Here is a 7540-nt window from a genome sequence, read left to right on the forward strand (position 1 = left end):
CATTCACATGTATGTAACATTTGCAAACATTTTTTAAAGTAATAAGCATTACTTGGAAAAACTCAAAATAAGCATAAATCGTTATTTCAGATGATAAACAAGAATTTTTAACTAAGACCAAGCCCACGCGTGGGCTCCATACTGCACACGAAACAGCACGTCGTTAACGATTTTTAATTCCGGTACCCACTCATTTTCGCACCGGTCGTTCATTTCCATGTGAGTAAAATAATTATCGGTCGCCTTTGCGCACCGGTGGTCTCTGTTAGAGTCCCTATAATTAGAGTCTGGCGGACTGTCACTTTCGACCGGAGCCAATCGAACATGACGTCATAGTGTCCTCACCGATAAATGCTACACCGTGACGTCATGCTCGATTGGCTCCGATCGAAAGGGACAGTCCGCCAGACTCTAAACTAGACTGACTCTAGTCTCTATTCCATCCGTATCATCGATTTTTGCACTGTAAATTATCTGAGGTGTCATTGCAAATCTTATTCTGGCACATAATCTGCCGTTTTTGTCAAAATTGGGTTGAAAAAACTTACGTTTGGGTTGAATTTACCTACTCTTGAGTATATTTTTTTTGTTGGAGTTAAAGACAAACTACCTAGTGTGAGTTTAATCTTTTTACTCAAATTTGAGTTATTGGGCCAAACTATGGGGTTGCGTCAAAAGAATTCAAATTTGAGTAGTTTGGCGGCTCCGTGTGTAAGATCACGTCCAACTACTGTCCTTGTTAATATTGATGATTGCAGCGTATCAGAGATATGACACATGTATCAAAGTAACCGAACTGAATCACTATTCAATATAAGTTCTTCAAATATAAGTTTGAAAACGATCGGCCTAATAAAAAATATAAGGTGCAATTTAGAACAATCATAACTACTTTTAATAGAAAATCAATACATTTTCGATATGTATGATTGGCGAAGAAAGTGTTGGGGCGCCTGGTTGCCCCAAGGGAAATGGTCAGGGGTTGGACGGGAACGGTCTTTCCTCAGAAAGATAACGGGAAGGAGGTGGTCTTTCGCAGGAGAAAGATGGCGGGTAATGACCTAACTGACGTTTATTAACTATCTTGACCCTTTGCCAGGTCGAAGTGGACTGTATGGCTACGTTAGGAAACTGGTGCTTTTTATAGGGCTGTTAAGGTGTTTGGAACCTTCTGGAAGCTTACTGCTGTCATGGTGATGACGTCGATGCGGTGGTGTGTGGTTCGGCGTCCTTGACACAATAATAGGGATTGCTGTGATCGGTTGAAGAGGTTGTTGACCACGTGGCTGCCGGAGCGGTTTGGGCGCGAACAGAAAGGAAAACTTTATTCAAAACATACTTAATCAAAACTTGTCTGTTTCAATCTATTATTTTTCTGCGTTTATATTGTCACTCTATCACTATTGTATGTCAGATAAATTGTTATGTTTTTGATGTAATAATCTGTGATATTCTTTCGTTGGAAATTTCAAAGCAAGAATAAAAATCAATATTTGATACAAACTTAAAAAAAATACCTAGAAAAAACTGGAAAATCATTCTCTACAAACTATATGAACCGAACAGGAACGATTGTTAACAAATCCCTGCTCATATTCTTTCGTCTCCTCTTTGCGCTACCAGAGAGTTGAACGCGAGAGAGCGCACGAACCTACGGAAAGAGACCGTAGTTTGCTTGTCTCTAAATTCTAAGCTCCGTTACGAACCATACGTAAATTTATCGTTTTCGAGCCCTTCTTAGCAGCGACCGGTGCGGTTCACGTCTTTGTTCGCGGCTCTACTTAACGTTAAAACGCTTGATGGAGCCCATGCGTGGGCTTGGTCTAAGCCAACGTACATGGATGCATATCTTCTTCTTCTTGGCATACCATTCTCACTGGAACAAAGCCTGCTTCTCAGCTTAAATAATTGCAACTACTTCTCATCGAAACCACGCCGAAGTAAGTTTCCTGAATAGACGTTCTAGGTAACATTTTTTTTTATTCCCTCCATGTGCCGTTCAAACGACTTTCTCGTGTGCACGAGTTCCAATCGTTTGTAAAACTACGATGTCAATAATCTGCGCAAAAAATAAGAATCATTCTGCTTACTCGTAATTAATTCCCAGTTTATTTATACTTCGGACTTGCTCCGCTCACAATCGGTCAATCGCTTACTTTCGTGTGCGCTGGCGTGTGTTTTGGTAACTCGGCCGCGCCGGCAGCCGCCCATTTAAAGCCTCCCCATCATCAGCGTGTCCCACTACGTAATGCTTTCGGGGTCAACAAAACCCAATTCGTGTGGCGTAATTTGTTTACCCGCCGAACGGGAATCAGCGAATAAAATGAGGTGACTCTCGGGCTTAAATGTATTTCGCCAGACGGACACGACGCGACGCGGCCTTTCGTGTATTATTCCTGTGTGCATGTGGAAATCCCATTTTTGGGCGAATAAAGAATCCCTCGCGTTGGTTTGCAATTCTGAGAACAGACACAGTCTTTCGATGTGTTCTCATTCGCTTGTTGACATTCTAAAATTAGAGAATTTCACAACATCCCAACCGAGGAAATGATTTCATAACCGTGTTCTTCTGCTTTCGGGCCTGCGGCTGTTCGTTGTTTGCTGAACTGTACCACGTGGTGCATTGCCCGCCAAAATGCGCTTCTGAATCAGGTTTTATAATTGTTCTTTCTTCGATGAGATTCGCAAAGAAAACGCACAGTTTCAAAATGAGAACAAACTGGCGGTTTCCGTCTCGTGGGGATACAGATAATGTTGTGGAGGTTTGATTTTATGACTAATTTTCGGTTCTGTAGAAAAAAATCATTTTGTTGAAATTAGTAGAGGTTATTTTTTTTTGTTCCTAGGCTCCTGAAACATTCCTGTTCCTGTTCGTGTATATTTTGCATTCTCCGTTATGGTTAGAGCGGATGTAAACCTCAAAAAACCTCAAGAATCTAACAGACCATAGATAAATAAAATCGACTATTCATAATAGCTTTTACATATAGGTTTCGCTTTTCACGTAAAATTTAGAAGGAATTTCCACTTTGAGATAAAAAAAGGCATATAGAAGATAGACAAAATGATCGGGATAGGCAAAATTTACGCTTTTCAGAAAATGGTCAAATAGCTGTAATTTTTTGAAAAGTGCATCAACAAATCTAAAATTTTTACTGTAAGTTGATTTGATGATGACTATTTGTGTGTCAATGGTCTAATTTTGGGAAAGATCGAGCTATTCTACATGAAGTTAGAAATATTCTAGAAAAAGTCAAAATTTTCCGATAGCCAACTTTGAACTGTTATATCTCCGGATTCAATGAATCCAATGCAATGAAATTTTGAGCGTTCATGACTTATATGATTGGCTTTCAAAAACTTTTGACATAACCTAAAATTGTTCACACGGGAGAAAATTATAGCGTTTAGATTATTTTTCTGATATAACCCCAAATCATCGAAAATTTCAACATCGCATCAAAATTTGAGATAGTGATTATAGTTTATTTGAATTCCCTCAAATTGATTTAAACATGAATATATTTTGATAGGAAGTAACAAAATAACCAGCAATAAATTTTAAAAGTAATGGAAAGCATATTAAAATTAGACCAATTTACTAAAAAATCATAAATGAAATCGCTGAAACTTTTGTTTTCTTGTTATCAATAATGCGGCTTTTCTTCTACTTCATTCATTATTTCACCACGATAAGCTCCAAAATGTTTGACATTTCTCAAGTCACTTGACAGATCACACTGGGGTGTCGTCATTTTGAGTTAAATGAATCGAACTGAGGGACATTTTTTTCACAAATAGAGGGTCTTGTTTCCCGGACTGAAAAAAAAATCCCGGGATTCGGGATTTTTATTTTCCAAATCTCGGGATTTCCTGGGATCCCGGGAAAAATCTAAATTTTCTAAAAAACGATGAAAAAGTTAAAGGAATGGACTTCTTAAGCACTTTTAATTAAATTCGATCAACTAATAACCATTATATTCGAAAGAAAATACATATTTCATAGACATTTGATTGTGTGAGGGCAGTTGGAGACATTCAAAGGTGTTTGAAAATTTTCAAATAAAATTCATCTTCTCTGCAATAGGTTAACTTGGGCTATAGGTTAACTTCTGCATTACTTATCCAAAGGAAGTTTTTGACAGAACTTGATGATATTTCTAGAGTAATCCCTTTTAATATATCCTGAGACGTGAATGAATTCTGTGTGAGAATTTTGAGACGGAGTTAAAATGGCAGTGTAAGAATGGTGATTTGAAAATTCCAAACGGCAATTTCTTAAGATATTATTTGTCCGCATATAGGTTTTTTTCTTTAGGAAAATGTATGACTATTTCAATTATATATGGATATACATTCATGTTAACATTTCAGAATTTCGATTAGTTTTTTTGGTGAAATTCGATATCGCTCTGTTTTTTACCATAAATCATCACAGAAATTTCTGCAGAAGATCTAAAAACGGTGTGCTGTTCCTTCTTGTAAATAAATTACTGATTTCTCTTAGAAATTTCGTCAAAATTATCACTTGTATTATCTCTAGTGATTGTTGAAAAGAGCTCCGCAGAAAAATTTCAAAACAAAATGTCTTAACGAATATCTTTACGAAATCGTCAACAAATATTTCAAAGATTGTCATAGTCCTGCAGAAGTTAGGGATTGTTAATCCGTTTTCTTTAGCAAATTCTGCGAATTTTCCTCATAATTTAAACGTTAATGTGCAAGCAATTGATCAGGGCTGTTGAATATTATATAACAACACAGTATTCTTAAAAGATAACTTTCAGAAACACCTAAAAATATTTGCAACAGTTTACATATTTCACATATTGTAAAAATGTTGAACATTTCCATAAATTCCAAGAATACTACCAGAACAATCTAGCTTAAAATAAATCATTTTATTGCACATTCCGATTTTCTGTCTGTTGATTCAGTTTGATTATAATTGTAATGTAGCGCCACAAAAATGAAAAATGGAAAGGCAGTAATAAATTGTTAAATGTAAAATCAATGTAAAAACAAAAGATTTCGGCTCAGTTATGCCCATGTGGCGCCCGAGCCTTCCAAATAAACGAATAAGTAAAAAAAAATGAAACATTAATGACATAAATTCAGGCAAAATATCTTTGGTTTAATTAGTTGGACTTTTATCTAAACTTGATGTAAGTAGAAATAATTTATACCTGACAGATAGCGTAGAATTGGATGGAAAAAAGGAAACATTGACAAAGAGAAGATTTCAAAGTGAAAAGATTTGTTTTAGTATTGCCATTTTTTTTATTTTCGGGAAATCCCGGGAATTTCTGAAAAATATCCCGGGATTCGGGATTTTCAGATCCCGGGATATCCCGGGATTTTTGTCACAATATGCGGGAAATGACCACAACATGACTGAAAGGTTATTGAATTATGAGTTTACATGTTTTATATTGAAATAGTCACACATTTCTGTATTAAATTCAATATTATCTCAAACTGCGAGTTAGCTGAACCTCAAAGGCACTTTAAAACTTTTGTTACAGTAGAAGTATCGTACATGTAATGAATATTTGAATGAATGGTTCTAGCTGACAAGTGGGGTCTCCAGTTAGCCTAGTGGTTAAGGCTATGGATCGCCAATGCGGAGATGGCAGGTTCGATTCCTGTTCTGGTCGGGAAAATTTTCTCGACTCCATGGGCACAGTGTCAATGTTCTAAATTTCACAGGTTAGGCCCATCGGACAAAGTGGTGTTTGTGATACATAGTAGTCGTGTCATGTCAACTTCGGCAAGCTGAAATCGCACGAAGTTGCCGAAGGTGACGTAACGTTCCAGAAGCTGCGAACAAATTTTCTGGCGAACGTGACGTCGCGATCAGCTGATCGGTTTGTTTACGTATTTTTGGCGACAAATACAGGCAAACATATACGTTCAACCGGACCTGTGAATAATTGACATCGGCATAGTGTATCATTGTGCTTACCTCACAATATACTAATTCATGCAATGGCAGGCAAAGGAAGCCCTTCAATTAATAACTGTGGAAGTGCTCAAAGAACACTAAAGTTGAAGAGAGGCCGGCCAGGTTCCAGTGGGAACGTAGAGAGCCATACAGAAGAAAAAGTATTCGCTGAACCCGATTTCATCATCAAAAGCTCTTTAAAATTCAAATGTTAAGCAAAAAAAAACATATTTTTAGGAAGTAATTACATATTTTTTATGAAAATTGCATACTTTCAAGCGTTTTCTTGGAATTGATTGAACTTTAAACTTAAATAATTAAAAATTTAGTAAAGTTGTAAAAGTTTTGCACAGCTTGTTGCATTCCAAGGTAATTAATACAGGTGGAAAAAATATTTTCAGCTGTCAGCAATAAAACGCAATAAAACGATTTGTTCTAGCGTCACCCAATGAAAACTATGGGAAAATGCTCCAAATTTGGTCAAAACAGTTTTAACGCTTTATCATTTTCGTTTCAAATTTCTCATCAAAGTTGTCTAAGAAACAGTTTTAGAGCTTTGAAAAACGCACATTTTCGTGCGCTGAGAATGTTGCTACGTCATTCCATTCAAAAGATATTGATGATTTTCTAGAAAAAAAAGGCACTTTTCAACTATTTTTCATTTGAGTTACAAAAATAACACCCCTCTAATTTTTTGATATGTTTTATAACAACATTTCTTTTTTTGAATGCGGGAAAAAGATATTTTTTATGTTTGCCCCAACCCGTCGTAACACTTTTTTAAAAAACTATGATTTTTTTTAAGAAAAATGCCTATAACTTTTGAACGAAAAGAGATATCGACCATCTCAGCGCACGAAACGTCGCGTCTTCAAATGCTCTGTTTCTTGGGCGACTGTGATGAAAAATTGAAACTAAAAAAGTTAACGCCAGAAAACCATTTTTTCTTGAACCACCCTAAGCTTATTCAGAAAAATACCTCTAGATCGGTCAATTTTAAAGCTACATAAAAAGTGTGTTCGGCAAACTTGCTCAAAATTGATAGATCTACAACTATCCTGAAGAATATATATAGTTATTCTTGCAAATAAAAAAAGTTTGATTCCCAATTTCTTTGAACATATCTGCCGGTGGACGCATAAATGTCCCATGTGCAAAAACAGACATTCGAGAAAATCGCGTACAAAGTTCGAAAAAAGAAATTGTCTCAACTATGAAGTATAAGTGCTGAATCGTGTTCTAACATCAACCAATTTTTAATTTGAGTACTATTGTTTTGTTTTAAGCGGTTTTATAGTTCCATAGGATTTCCAATGAAACGTGACGCTTATGCGTCCACTTTTAAGAATGTTACAAATCGGCCATGCATTTTTTCAACTATTTTCGGAACAAACTACCTATTTTTATTTCCCCATATGATAGTACCCCACGATACATGGTCATGGGCTGCAAAATCTCAATATTGCCAAAAATGCACATGGGACAATTATGCTTCCACCGGCAGATATGGACCACCCTAATTTTCATGTATATTGAAAAAAAGGCCTTATTTTTAGGAACAACTTTGTAGAATACCATATTAATCTAGAAAATCAT

The sequence above is a fragment of the Aedes albopictus genome, unplaced genomic scaffold (genome assembly GCF_035046485.1).
Source record: "Aedes albopictus strain Foshan unplaced genomic scaffold, AalbF5 HiC_scaffold_137, whole genome shotgun sequence".
Classification (NCBI taxonomy): domain Eukaryota; kingdom Metazoa; phylum Arthropoda; class Insecta; order Diptera; family Culicidae; genus Aedes; species Aedes albopictus.